The following is a 13162-nucleotide window of genomic DNA, read 5'->3' as shown; positions in this document are numbered from 1 at the left end:
TTTGCAACGGACGCCGGGTTGTTGGGTGGAGGAGTTACCCTCCGTGTTATGGAGCATCAATACTACTCCTAACAGGTCTACGGGTTACACGCCTTTCTTCATGGTTTATGGAGCGGAGGCGGTCCTCCCTAGCGACATCCGTCATGACTCGCCTCGAGTGGCGGCTTATGTTGAGGCGGATAATGAGCGGGCGCGCCAAGATGCTCTTGACTTGTTGGACGAACAGCGTGATGTGGCAGCAGCTCGCTCGGCGATTTACCAACAAGACCTGCGCCGCTATCACAGCCGCCGGGTTAAGTCCAGGGTCTTCCAGGAAGGTGATCTGGTGCTCCGGCTCATCCAAGATCAAACAGATGCACACAAGTTATCCCCGCCTTGGGAAGGGCCCTTTGTGGTCAGCAAGAACTTGCACAACGGGTCATACTACCTTATCGATGTTCGGGAGCACAAAGATTCACGTAAGTCGGAGGAAGAGACCCGTCGGCCGTGGAACATAGCTCAGCTTCGGCCTTATTACACTTGAGCCACCGGCTCTCATAATGTACATATTTCTATAGCCATGTATATATTATGATAAATAATAAAGCAGGACCTCTGTCCTTTTCTCCTCCAAAGGTAAATGTGTTATTTTCCATTACAACATTACATGGTCACTTGGAGGTGGATCCGGCTTATGATCGTATTCGAATCTAGCCGTTAACAATATGATCACTTGGGGGCTTCCTGTTCAAACATAGGTCGTATTCGAACCAAAGAGAACATAGCTGTCGATACCCACTTGATTGGCAAATTGCCGAGCTCATTGGGGAGTTTTTCTTGATCATATTTGAATCATAGCTCAACCCCCTTTGGGAACCGACGTGGATCGTATTCGAATCAGCGTCGTTAAACAACTCTTAAGGTCATTTGGGGGCTTCCTGTTCAAACATGGGTCGTATTCGAACCTAAGAGAACATAGCTGTCGGTACCCTCTAGATCGGCAACGCCAAAGCCACTGGGGGCTATATGATCGCATTCGAATCTTAGCTTAACCCCTTTGGGACGGTTCTCTGGTCGTATTCGAACCAGAAGCCCCTAAGTTTTGATCTTTTGGTTTGCAACAAGTTCTTTTGATCATATCAACAGTGTGCAAGGGCGGTTCTTACTCCGCCGGCTTAACTTTGATTAACAATGTTGATAGCACACAATAAGCATTATCGATGCTGGTGAACCGGAGTTGAGTTCTCAACCTCATTATTTGGGTTACATAAACCGGAAGTGTACTTGAAGGCTTGCAGGTACGCTATTATGGTTACCTCGAGGATATAATTGAGAGCCGGTCTTTTATGACTTTGGTTCATATTCCGAGTTATATGTAAAATATATGACTTTCAGTGCGGAAAGCCGCCTAGAGACTTGTCATTTGTTTTCTATGCAGGACAATGAAAGACAGTTCTTTAAGCTTAAGGAAGTAAATGATCAAACATAACCCGGAGGAATATAAAAGAGCAGCTTCAACGGAGTTAAGCTCTCCACATGTGCATGATGGCACGACAAAATTAAGTGTTTGTCCTACTCTATTATAGGACTCCCCGAGTCCAAAAGGTGAGGCATTGTTTTTAAGGCGTAACCATGAGCCGCCTAAGAAATCAAGGTGCTTGTTGGGTTGAAGCTCCCGGCTCATCCCTCTCCGCTCCTCCGGCTGTTTCCATGACCTGGAAGGTTGATGATTTCTAGTCATTGCCGCTCAAAGCTTCAAATTGAGCCTCATCATCAATTAACCCGGCCAGGTCAACTTCTGGGGCGAAGGTATGCTTACGAGTCGGAGGGATCAGGCTGACTGCTTCATAGCATGGAGTTGGGATCCTCTGATTCTCCGCGTCATAGCCCGGCTGATACTTGGTAAGGTCTGTGTCATTCCCAATCAAGGTGGCCACCGGGCGCACGCTCTTCACACAGGCGGCGAAGTCTTTCTGGTCAAAGGGGGTGCCGTCTTCCTTCAGGCTGGGGTATCCAAGAGCGATGTCGGCCGGGTCTAGCTCCGGTAGAAACGCCTTGGCCCGGCTCAGAGCAGCTATAGCTCCGGCTCTTGCAGAAGCCCGTCTCAGCTCTTGGAAGCGTTGAGGAAGTACGGCAAGCCGCCTGAGTACGTCTGCCAGGTGAGTGGGAACCTCATTGGACAGAGCCACAACGGCTAAAGCACGTTGTGACCCGGTGTAAAGTTGCTCCACCAAGGTGTAAACAGCCTTCAGCTTGGTCAGCATGTTCTGATTGAGGTTGGAACTTCTGGGACCTGCATACAAAGTCAGGTGAGCTGATGGCAATGGTGGGACTTATGAGACATGAATGATGTAAACTTGTTAGAAGCTTACAGAGTAACTTACCGAAGATTGCGGAGACCATCTGCGATACATGGCGTTTTAAGCCGGAGAGTTCGGCGGTTCTTTCAGTAAGAGCAGCCTCCGCTTGTTCGGCCCGACTGAGCAAGGCAGTCTTCTCATCGGCCCAGGCTTTTCTTTCTGTTTCAAATTTTTTCTTCAGTTTTTCTTCTGCAGAGACACTGAATTCAAATTTGGCATTGGCCTTCTGGGTCTCATTTTCCTGAGTCTTCAGGCGGTTCTTCAGATCAGAGATTTCCGATTCAAGTTTCTTGCAGGCAGCCTGTACAAATTCCGGGTTACAGTTTGAGTGATTATCATGCAACATTCAAGTCCCAAGCCCTTTGCAAGCAAAGACACTTGGCACTTGGGGGCTAATGTAGGCTGAGAAGCTCTATTTACAGTGCCGGTTCATGAAAATAAGTCCCAGGCACTTTGCAGGCCAAGGTGCTTAGCACTTGGGAGCTAATGGGCAAAGTTGCTCACGTACTTGATTAAAACATAAGGTAAAATACCGGTTCACCTAGGCTGTTTAACCCGGCCCTTGAGTGTTACCAGGTAAGCCGGTATTAAGTCTACAACATATTCTATCATAAGTAATAGACTTGGGGGCTAGCATGGTAAGGATGACTATGGAGTAAGCAAGAGAGTTGTACCTCAGATTTTTGCTGTATCTGCTTCACCATGTCAATTTCCAGGTCCCGGCTGTTGTGCACTTGACCAATATAACCAGCGACAATATCTCCAATGCTCAGATTGGCATAGTTAGTAATGTCCAGCCTGGCTCTGCGGTGTTCCAGAAGTTCCTCCCTAGCAGAGCACTTAGCTAACACGGTGGGTCTTCCCGGTTCAACAAATTCGGTCCGGGTAATCACCACATCCGGGTCATCGGCCGGTTGAGCTGGGCTGGGAATCTCCGGGTTATCAGAACCCTCCATGGCTTGTTCTTCAGTTGGAGCGGTGGTTTCTGGAGCTGGTGCAGACGGCGGCTCAGAGGCAGAGGCGTTGGGTTCAGTCAAGACTGGCTCTTCGACCGGGTTACTTTTCTTTGCCCTCTTGCTGAGCTTTGCTTGTGCACTGAAAGTCAAAAGGTTAGTGCAAAAACATGAGTAAGATAAGCACAAAATAAGCTGATCATCATTACCCGGGTGCGGTCTTGAAAGCCGGCAAGTTAGATTGCATGGAGTCCCCGGAGGAAGGTGAAGTTTCCTGATAGTTTGAATCAGAAGAATTGAGTGGTTGACGAGTGACGCCCGCCATAGGATGAAAAGGATATAAGTTGGAGATAACCTCGGTCCGGCGCTTCCTTGATGCTTCAGGTAAGCCGGAGGAGAGGTCTGCATCCTTGTTGGTCCGGGTTTGCCTCCGGCTCTCATGAATCTGTCGCTTCAAAAGAAATTGAGGATCTTGATAAGCTAAAGGATGTGAAAATCTTACTTTCCGGGTTACTCTTCGGACTTTCAGCCTTGGCAAGGGCTCCGAGTCGGAGGAAAGTATAGTTACCTCTTCAATCACCGGGTTACTCGCTCCGGTATCATCCTGCTGATAATCAGTGTCAATAAGGTGGTTAAAAACAGACAAAAAACAAAAGAAGAGCCTAAAGAATCAAGGGCTACCTCTGACTCGGAGTTGTCATCAAGCTGAAGCAGGTCTGAGGCGCTAGGCTTGCTCCCCTTCTTGCGGGGAGCGGCTCTCCTGGCGGCTTTTTTAACCTTCCTGGCTTTTTTAGCAGCCTCATGGTCATACCTGACCTTCCAGAACTTATCATTAGCCTGAAAAATACAACAAAGGTTTCTTGAAGTTAAGACGAAAATTGTTAAAATGGAAAGTAAGGTGCTCAGATCAGTAGCTTACCGCCGGAGCCGGGTTAGCTTTGCAGAAGGGACTTAAGCCTGTCCTCTCGCAATCTGCTAAGCTCTCGTTTAGAAGAGACTTGGTCATGTCATCAACGACGTCCTCAGGTAAGTCGTTGGGGCTGTGCCGAAGAGGATCATCCTTCCGGCCCGTGTAATCACACATTAAGCCAGGGCGGCGGCTTAGAGGAATCACCCGCCAAGCAATCCAGACCCGGACCAGATCAACGCCGTTAAGGCCGTTTCCCAGAAGAGCTTTGATCTTGTTGACGGTGGGGATAAGTGGTTGACGCTCAGCTTGAGATAATTTGTCTGGCAGGGGGTGATTTGACTCCAGACGCAGGGCGCGAAAGCCGGGCAGAGGGTTCTCGTTAGCCGGAGAGGTGTCCTGGCAGTAGAACCATGTCTGGTTCCAATCTTTTGGGTGGCTTGGCGGCTCAGCATAAGGAAAAAGACAATCTCTCCGTCGTTGGATTGAAATTCCGCCAAGTTCCAAGCTAGGCCCGTTGGCACACTCGTTCTGGCGGTTCAGATAAAACAGCTCCCTAAAGAGCAGTAGGCTGGGCTCTTCTCCAAGGTACACCTCACAGAACACTTGGAAGTTACAAATGTTCGACACGGAATTGGGTCCAATGTCTTGAGGTCGCAGATCGAAAAAGTGCAGAACATCTCTGAAGAATTTTGAGCCGGGAGGTGCAAAACCCCGGCTCATGTGATCAGCAAATATAACAACCTCTCCGTCTCTTGGTTGAGGTCTTTCTTCGGACGGGTCAGGGGCACGATAGGACATGACCTCCTTCTTAGGCAGGTAACCCGTTTTCACGAAGTCATCTAAGGTATTATCAGTAACGTTGGATCTCACCCAGTTGCACGTAATGGGCGCCTTGGGAGCCTTGGGCGGCATTGTGAAAGACGGAAGCCTATGACAAAAGAAAATTTCCGGTTGAAATTTAAGCCGGAGGAAGATTTTAGTTCAGTATTCAAGATGGCGGCTTATGAAGGGGCCTAATGATATTTGACTAATTGTGTTAGGTTATTTAAGCCGCCGTGGGTATTATAAGCAATTTAAGTTATTTAACTCTATTATGAGTAAGCCGGAAATTTCACAAAGCATGGCTTCTTTAAGCCGGCGATATGAGCCGCCATGGCTAACAGATGCAGTTTTTGTCTAAGTGTTGCATAAACAAGTTTCACAGATTGCAGGGATTATTTTGGATCAAACGGTCGTCCAGGAGGGAAAAATTTCTAGACCTAAAAACTGATACAGAGAAGTTCATAAGCTCTAAATGAGGTCTTTTTGCGGATAAAAGGGGTTTACTAGCATAAAAATGAGTGAGAAACTACTGCCGCAGGGAGTCTGTACCATTTTTGGATCAAAAGGAACCTCGGTGGCAGAACTGTGAAGAAATCACGATGAACTACGAAGAACACAGAGAACTCGCGAGCCCTAATGCGGATCTAAGGTACGGGACTGCGAGGACTTACTGGTGCTGATGAGTAGCAGAAGGTGCGCCGCAGGTTTCTGGTCAAGACAGGTTGATGCAGCGGCCTTGGTCGGTGAAGACGAGGTGCACGGCGGCGGCGGCGGAGCTCGGGCTCTGGAGTGTCAGAGGAGGAAGACGATGGAGGAGAAGAGTGACGAAGGCTTATGGGCCGGGCCTATTTATAAGGGACGGCTGGTAAATGGGCGCGAGAAACGAGGAGGCTGAAGACGTGATTATCTTGCCGCAGAAACGCCTCGATTTTCGGGATGGTCATTAAAGATAAGATCCGTTGGGATATGACAGAATAAAAAATGAATTTAATGGAAGATGACATCATGGCGGGTTACCAAGAATCCAGAAGATGACGTCATGGCGGGTTATGACCTTTGCACAAGCAGAAGCCGGAAGACTTTGAAGATTGACGTGAACCGGTTCAAATCAATCTGGGGCCTAATGTTGAGGATATAACCATTAGAGTCACCCGCCCAGGAGGGGCCGGGTTACGTTATAATGATCATCACATGAAGCCCAGTACCAAACTTGCAGAAGGCGGGTCGATAATGGGCTTAACACCTGGAGGCGGCTTAAGGCCCGTAGTGACGAACCGCCGTTATGGCAGACTTGTAGTGTAAGGCAAGAATAGCTAAGAGTCCGAGCCGGACACTGTTATAAGCCGGCCCGGAACTCTGAGAGCCGCCAGGGCGTCAACCTCTCTATATAAAGGGACGACCTGGCGGCGGTTCAGGGAGAGAGACAACAGATCGACAGCTAGGCATAGCGATTAAGCTCCCTGGTCATCGAAACCTTAAGTAATACCACCTCAACTGGACGTAGGCTTTTACCTTCACCGTAAGGGGCCGAACCAGTATAATTATCATGTCCCTTGTCCCGTTTAACCCCTTTAAGCTTCCTAGCTGCGATGTCTCCACGACTAAGTCCTTGCACGAGGACATCTGCCGTAACAATTCCACGACACAAGGCGTTAAGCAATGCACGGTGATGTGTGGGGCAGATACAGCGCAGGGTGGAGTATGATTGCAGTCGGACATATACGGCTGGGTCGGAAAGGATAGTCTGATGGATCGACGGGGTTATCGGTCAAAGCAGAAGAAGGTGGTGATTTCAGCGATGACGACATAGGAGCGTGATGCTGATGGTGGCCGACTTCTGGGGCGTGTAAACATGTGGTGCAAGCCTGAGGGCTTGTGCGGCTTCGACGGACTATGGCGCGTGGTTGATTCAATACGGTGCACATGAGATCTTGGAGTCGACAGGGCGCAGGATGGTGGCACGTACAACCACCATGAGTCATGTTGAAGGTGGAGTAGGAGTTTGATGGATGACTTCACTCTGAGCTGATGGAGGGGCTATGACGTAAGTTAACGGAGAGACGAAGCCTATTTCAGCCGGAATAGCGAGAGATACGTGGTTCAGACTAGGTACCAGTGGTCTGATGGAGACGTGATACTCGTCATCGGTCGGTGATGATCGGTGATTCTTTGCAGTGGGGTTTGAAGCAGTGTGGGCTAGCTAGCCGGAAAACTCGACTAGGACAGCAGAGGCTCGACGCGGTGATAGCGGCGAGGCGTGCGGTAAGCACGGACACAACGACAGACCAAGGCACTAATGGTGAGATATGTGGTCAGCCAAATTGTGCAAAGGGTGCTGAAGCAGTGTTGATGAGTACCAGATTCAAGTTAGTGACTGGGTCTATCGGTGCTGGAAGATGGGCATGAATTGACCATAGAGAATCTGAGAAAGTGGCGGAGAGTCTGAAATTGTCAAAAGCTGAGAGAGTACATGGTTGCATATTCTGTGGTGCTCAGTGCACATGGCAAACTGCGGATGACAAATACAGAAGGAGGCGGAGTGCTATAGCTATGGAACATGTCAGAGACTATCCAGTAAAAAGGTGAGACAACTGTGAATTTGACTCAGCGTGACACAGGGCAACGGTGAAATTCCTTCTAGTTTCAAACAGACGGCCAAGAAAGAGCGGTGACGTTGAGTTCAGGTAACTCTTATATGTGGCGTCCAATATGTGGGTTGTTTATTTTCATGCAGACAGTGGCCGGTGTGTGATGGCGTTGAATGCATACTCTAGAAGTTGGGAACACAAAGTAGAGTAATGAGGAACTTAATTTTGCTCAAGTGTTGACTGTGAAGAAGACGAGAAGAGACTACAGTTGCAGGTGGAGTCACATGGAGTCTGGGAGTAGCAGCGGTGCTCATGACGTATCTTAAGTACAATGTACATGGACGTTCGACCCATGGATGAATTCAAGGTGGTGAAGAATATTCGCCAATGTGGAGTTTGTTAGAGTTGTATCGAATATTATTGTACAAGGTAGGTTACAGTTGGACTTAATTTTGGACTGTGTGTAGACAGGGTAGGAGTTGTGTCTTAATAGTACACTTGTATCCTAGGCCTCTCATATATATCGGGGGTAGACACACGATGTAATCTATGCCAGCATAATAGCGCAGGCGCGCAGGGGGAAACCGGCGCTGTGTGTCAGCGCTCGGATGGCCGGTGTGCGGTATTATGACGGTGTCACGGGATGAAGCACCCGTAGTCAGGTCCCGGAAATATAGCCATATCGGTGAACCTCATTAACAAATCTTGATATCGTGCTTATGTGATTCCTGGGTCCTTGGTAGATCGACAGAGCGCCTCGGATTTATTCAAACAGCTGCGCTCCAGCCGTCGTTCCCGCGCAGAGCCAGCGACTGCCAAGCAGCGGCCGACGGCGGCAGCAGCCAACGCTGCTTCCTCGTGCACGCCCCGCTCTGCCCGTCAAACGCGCGTCCCTCTGACCGGACAGAATCGAGTGGAGCGCGGCAGAGCGTGGCCATCTTCTGCACCTCTTGCAGCTAGCCACCGCGCCTGATTTGACCGGATTTGACGAGCCCCGGTGTCTGCTGCCACTTCCTCAGCTCAGGGACTACCTCGCGAATCCGCCAGACAACACCACGCCGAGCTCCTCTTCATTCGTTTGCCTCCTCGCGACACCGTGCTCCGGCGACCGCCACCGCTGTCACTGCCATCGCACCGGACCTCCCTGACCTCGTCACAGCTTTGTCGAGCATCACCAGTTCGCGGTTCTCGTGCCCTCTGCAGCCCTACTCGATAGCCCCTGCTTTGTTGCCTCAAGCTCGAAGACCCTCGCCGGCGATACTCGTCGGCGATAACCACTGGCCAAACCGAGAGGGACTGATTTTTGACCATAACCCACATGTAAGTGAGAGAGTGGGAAGGTGACAGATGGGAGTTTTTTTTCTTTTATGTAAAGGACAGGCCCCACCGTTAGTAGACTAAAAAGGAACAAATCGGTTTTTCCTTTCTAAATCAGCTATAATAAAAGACCCCAATCATCGGAATGGTAATGAGCCTCGTATGAATCGAATCGATGGCACGGCCCTAGGTACAATACTGAATTACCTACCACTATCAATCCAGACTCTGTATAGCACAAGCGAGAAGAAGCGACACCGGGGGACGAAGGATGCACCTATGCGGCCTTGCTCTCTCGACTGCTTGCCTGATGTTGTTGTTCGTTTGTTCGTTTTCGACTGTGACGCTGGCTCGTGCAAACGGAATCCTGTGTGGGCCAGCGATGACTGGCGATGGTTCTCGCACGACATGCAATTCCAACGGGCAGGTGGAGATCGAAGCAGCTTATTGACTGTCGTCGTTACGTTCGACCACACATGCCGAGCGAAAAGCTCCGGCTCCTGGCCCTTCCTGCTCCTCTGGCTCGAACTCCAGACGTACCTCCTGAGGCAGTCGGAATGTTGACGAGGCAGCGTAGTACCTGATTATCGTGGACAATTCCCTATGCCTTCTAAGCCTTTTAAATTTAAAATCATTACAGTACAGAGACACAACACACAATGCACCAAATGGCATGTGATATTCCAAAACAGAGATTAAAATGGCAAATAAGGTGGTATTTATCTTTTACTCTGGTGCTCCTTATAAAGGGTTCGGGTGGTAGGAGCCGATATGAATTCGTTTGTCCTTTGTTTAGTCAATTTCTAAGAATCTCTTACTAGTCGTGGTCTTAGTCCTCTGTTAGGTCGGCAACTGTGACAAGTTTATCCATCATTTGCACCAAAATGATGCTCTGGCCCGATACAAAAGTCCTTTTAACAAAGTTTATGAAAGAAAAACGTTTTGGTATCATGTGAAGGTTTAGATTTGCATTTAGGTCGTTCGTGCTTTTTTTAGTTAAGCGTGGGCAATTGAGCATGGTTGAAGCACCTATCCCCAATGAAATTTTTATTCACAAGACACATGATCAAACAATGCCGACCATAACAACATGGATATCATCTCCCGTATTAAGAGAATCTCCAACGCGGACCGCTAAAACGAACACTATATTTTTCCACGGGCGCGTCTACGATCAATGATATGGGAGTTGGCCATCCAAACATGCTTGTATACATTTTAAATCGGATTTTAACAAACCGGATGATTTTCATGTAAACCACACCAAAATCATTACATTTCAACATATTTCAACTGAACAAAAGTATCCGGAAGTTAACCTAGTCAAAATCCTCGTCGGTGGCTGTGAGCCCCAGAAAACGTCCGGCCTCCACGTCCTTGTTGTTCCCCTCCGTGTCGATATTCGGCGGCCGTGAGGCACAGGAGGTGAAGGTGTGGTCACCGGCGATGAAGAGTGGGACATGGGACATGGACTAGCCGACATGAGACACAAGGCGACGCCGTCGCTGATGCCCCACCCTTCATGTCGGAATCCGCTCCCTGGCTGTCATCGGTAGAGGTGAGGTCGACAATGGACGTGGATGGGTCGGCCTCATCGTTGTAACGGTGCCAATGACACACATCTCCAACGAAAAGGACATGAAGCTGGTGGCTTTCGCATCAGCGGCCGCCTGGGCATCCGAGGCGCGCGAGCGTTGCACAGGCCTCATAGAGTGCCTGCTGCTCCACAACGAAATTTGAGTTCTCCACGGCTATGGCCACCACGGCCACCTCACCCACGAACTCGCCGTAGATATAGCCATCCGCCTGCCGGTGATGCGTGAGGAGGTCGAGGTTGTAGCACTACTCCTCCTTCACCTGCCAAAATGCCGACGCCGACTGTGGTGCCGGCTACTCCTCCGCCATGACATCGTCAAAGTACGCATGCGCCAGTTCCATTGTTAAGTTGTCATGGAATGGCAAGAGCAGGGGCACCAGCTCGTCGTCAGAGGCTACAACCATCATTGGGTCGTTATCGGAGACCTCTAGCGAGCTCGTCGGCAGGCCTGCCTCTATCTGTTGTGCATGGCGGGCCTGCCTATTGGCCGCCAGAGACTGGTTGTTCTTTTTCTGTTTATGTAAGCTGCAACTGGTTCACCATGGTTTTGGGAAACCTCTAGAACCTTCTGTCGGTTTTGGAAAGGTTCCACAAGGTTTTCTTCTTTTTTCTCATGATTTTCTGTTTTCTTTTCTCTTTTCTAAATTCATGAACAAATTTTCAAATTTATGAAAACTTTTTTGACTTCATGATATTTTTAATAGAGAACATTTTTAAGTGCATGAACATCTTCTGAAATCTTGAATATTTGTTAAATTTGCAGAAATTCTAAAAGAAACTATCAGAAGCAGTTGGGCTGGCCCACCTGAAACTCAAGTGGGCAACCATGCGTTAATACTCGCGCGGTACATAGCAGCGCTTGGCTTGATTGCACATGAGAGCGATTAAAATTACTGATGACTGTTGTACCATTTTACAAAATTACAATTTGCAGTGTTTGTGGTCATGGGGTTATCTAATTAAATTTTAGTTTTACTTTTGTGAGACGACTCTGTACGCTCTCTCTGTTTGTCCTTACCAATCTGTCAATCACTATCTGACAAGCGGTTCAGGCTTACTAAGGGAAGCCACCCAAAATGTGATTGCTGGTTCCCTTGAGTGATGTGAGAGGATAGCGTATAGGATGACTGGGCATGAGGCAGTGAGGGATAGTACCGCCTTGAAGTGATCGAGTAGAATGGAGAAGAACAGAGGTGCATGCTGTAATACTGAATATCAGTCGGTAGTTCCCAATGCCTCCAATGCCTATGCCTATCTAAAATATCTATTGTGCAAAGATGCAGCAAATAATACACTGGATGAGATTCGATAACTCCAAGACATGGAAGTGAAAATAATGAAATCAGATATTCATCTTCTGATTAGAAAACCCTCTCTCTTTATAGATCACGTGAATGGTAGATAATGACATAACATAAATTCATTTGTACCTGGGTGGGTCAGTAGCAAAGGATCATTTGTTTTAGGAAAAATAATACATTTGTTATGTATCCCGCACACCGTTCACTATGGCTAAGACAGGGTTGTGTCGCCGTGCTTAGGCCTTGGCCACCGCGGAGAAAGGTGAGTGATAGGGGTCGTTGCTATTTCATGTTTTTTTCTTTCCTCTTTTCTGATTTTGGTTTTTCTCAGTTTCTCTTTCCACATTGTTTTTGTAGTTTATGTAACATAAGATGAATTTTTTTTCCAATGTGCGGTGAACATTTTTTTAAATACACACTGAACTTTTTGGTGTATACGATGAACATGACCTCCCACTGGGATCGGGTCCTCGTGTCCGCCAGTGGGAGGTCATGTTCCCATTGTGTTCGCTCAAGGCGGTCACTCGGATTGGCTCAGACAACTCTCCCCAGCTTTTCACTTCGGGGAAGGGCTCCCTTCCTAGGACGTCACAGCTTCACTTCGAACCATCATGGCTACTTCAGCTGGGTTTTATAGACGATGTACATCTTAGGTGGGTCGAGGCTGGGGCATCCCCACCGCGGACGTTTTGTGCACTTGATATTTGGCACCGTTGTGAAAAATTAGTTCAGCAATTCATGCGAGGATGGAGGGCGAACCCAGGTGCCGAGCTCCGGGCCCGTAATGGGGCCGTAATGGACCAGATTAAGTCTCTGGATGTGATTGCCAATAGTTCTGGTCTCTCTGCTGACAAATAGATGTTGCGCTATAACCTGGAAGCCTCCCTTATGGATATCTTCAAGGGAGAGGAGCTCTTCTAGCAATGTAGAGGGGGGGGTCAGAATTGCTCCTAAAAGGGGACGCCAATACCGCCTACTTCGAAGCCATCGCTAATGGACAGGGGCGGAAGTGCTCCATCCCTTGTTTATAGGATGGAGAGGTACTCCTCAAGCACCCAAAAGAGATTAGTTCCCACATCTATTGCTTTAAAAGGGGTTTTCCACACTAGAACCTCGTGTGTGTGTGTGTGTGTGGGAGGGGGGGGGTGTTCTTTCGCGGCTGACTTCTGGCCAGCTGAGGCCAGGGTCTTCGACTTTGAGAATGGGGAGTTGACACTCCCATTCATGCTGGAGGAGCACGGCTATGTGTGAATGATGAAGGCCCATGCCTTAGAAGCCAAAGTTTTTATGATGTCACGTGTGGACAATTCATTATCCTCAACATGAAATGCCAGA

The sequence above is a fragment of the Triticum aestivum genome, chromosome 6D (genome assembly GCF_018294505.1).
Source record: "Triticum aestivum cultivar Chinese Spring chromosome 6D, IWGSC CS RefSeq v2.1, whole genome shotgun sequence".
Classification (NCBI taxonomy): Eukaryota; Viridiplantae; Streptophyta; class Magnoliopsida; order Poales; family Poaceae; genus Triticum; species Triticum aestivum.
The sequence above is the reverse complement of the archived record's forward strand: the minus strand, read 5'-3'. Positions refer to the sequence as shown.